The sequence below is a fragment of the Colobus angolensis genome, unplaced genomic scaffold (genome assembly GCF_000951035.1).
Source record: "Colobus angolensis palliatus isolate OR3802 unplaced genomic scaffold, Cang.pa_1.0 Scaffold303, whole genome shotgun sequence".
In the NCBI taxonomy this organism is placed as follows: Eukaryota; Metazoa; Chordata; class Mammalia; order Primates; family Cercopithecidae; genus Colobus; species Colobus angolensis.
The window spans coordinates 822,021-823,910 of record NW_012116300.1 but is presented as its reverse complement, the minus strand read 5'-3'; the positions used below and the strand labels follow the sequence as shown (position 1 = coordinate 823,910).

The window sequence follows — 1,890 nt, the reverse complement described above, 5'->3', positions numbered from 1 at the left end:
AAAAAAAAAAAAAAGAAAGAAAAGAAAAGAAAAAAAAAAAGAAAAAGAAAAGTGAGGGGGAGGGGAGAGAAAATGGGATTGTGTTTCACTGGTTTTTAGTAGCATGCACAAAATAACAAAAAAACCAATCACTGCTCATCCACTGCCCTGCAGGAGAAGTGGGCAGGTACTGAGTATCCAGCAATTAGGCTCACTTCATCCCGGTCCAGCCCATGCACTAAACAATCATTTCTCCCTTTGCCAAGGGCAAAGTTGCACTTGGTGACATGCTCAGGGTCATACCAGCTGGAGCCAAGGTTTGCTTTAGGCTGAGAACGTAGGTCTAGAACACAGTGCCAAAGCTCTGAAATAGAAAAGGAACTGATCTCCACCTGCTCTGTGCCATTTTCCTAGCCTTAACCGAAATATCACAGCATGAAACAGAAAAAAAATAAGAGGATTCCAAATTTCAGCCCTCAGGCCGAGTCACACAGGGAGGCCGGAATCTCCAGGTGAGGTCTCTCCAAAAGGTTTCAAAGAGGTGGAATTCGAGACAAGGTGGCTTCAGAGAATTTCTCCCTCCCCCCAAATCTCCAGGACAAAAGCTCTGTTAATATGCACCTCTGTTGGGGGTGGGCTGGGTAGGGAAGCAGGCAGAGGCTCTACAGCCACCATCCAACATTTGATCAGCTTAATTTGGAGCCCAGGGTGGAGGTGCTGCCAGGAGACCCATCCAGATCATGTGAGAGCCCAGAGTTGGGGAAGGGGGCAAAGGTGGGGTCCGCGGCCGGGAACACCCCCTTTCTCCCTGGACACAGCTGGCAGCTGCCTGATTTGTTGTTTGTTGGTGGGCTTCCCTCCGTGTGCTGGGCTGAGTGAACAAGGCCCATCAGTCCACCTGGCAGCATATGAAGTCGGCCTTTTTCAATGTCACAGGAAGTTCTGTGATCTCCGTCCTCCCCAACGCCCCCATCGCAACAGGTCCACCAAGCTGGCTGGCACAAGGCTCCCCAGCACACCCTCTACATCCTCCCAAGGCTCTTCCAGCCCCCACCCCAGCACAAAGGCCTGGAGCCTCCCCTGCTCTCTCCAAGCTGCTGTGAACTCCTAGCACATGTTCTGGCAGCCTGCACCCCGGCCTCCCTCCAACTCACCACTCGGAGTCCCCACTACACAGGCAGAGATGCTGGGGGTGGTTCTCTGAGGACTCCAGGGCCAAAGCCAGCCTCTGCCAGCCTGGGGAAGGGCTCTGGGAAAATGGAACAGGAAGTTCCTTGCCTCAGTCCCATCCCATCCAGGTGATGAGGGGCTTCCTAGAGTTAACCCTTAAGCTTCCAGTTTGGGAGCGGGATGGGAAGAGGGCGGGGCCAGGGACATGAAGACAAAGTGAGAAATCCAGATTTCAATCCCAGCATGTGTGAGAGTGGAACCATCCCCCAAGCCAGAACTACCACCTCCCAAATGGCCTGGTGCCCCTTGCAGATCTGCCCATCTTTCTTTTGGGCTAAGAGCTGCCATTTTTAAATGCCCACAGCGTGCTGGTTTCTTTGCTAGGCTTTTCATTCACGTGACTACTCTTTGCAATGGCCTCTTGTGTGCCAGGCACTGTTACAAAGCAGGGACTAAGGACACAGAGAGAAACTGGAAGAATAAGGCCCTGCTCTCAGGGGCTTACATTTTAGGGCAAAGGTGCAGCGACAGTGCTAGGAGAAAATGGAACAGGAGGATGTGATGGGGCAGAGGCTGCTCCATCTACACGGTCACCTAAAGTCCTCCCAAGTCCTGCCAGGTGGTTTTGTCCCAACTTTACCGATGACGAAGCAAGGGCTTCCCGGGAGGGAAGTGACCTCACCAACAGCGTTTGGGCCCAAACCAATTCCTTCCCTGTGTTTAAGGTGGCTTCTCGGGTTG

General features: G+C 52.6%; 1 protein-coding gene across 3 annotated transcripts in view; it reads right to left on the bottom strand.

The window, feature by feature from the left end:
- ZSCAN10 (zinc finger and SCAN domain containing 10) overlaps nt 1–1,263 on the bottom strand; it is a 10,282-nt gene extending 9,019 nt beyond the window's left edge. For all 3 annotated transcript variants that reach the window (XM_011950214.1, XM_011950215.1, XM_011950216.1), the window contains exon 1: nt 1,134–1,263. The gene's annotated coding sequence lies outside the window, so the exon portion shown is untranslated. The remainder of the gene's footprint in view (nt 1–1,133) is intronic.
- Between the last annotated feature and the right edge of the window lie 627 nt (nt 1,264–1,890).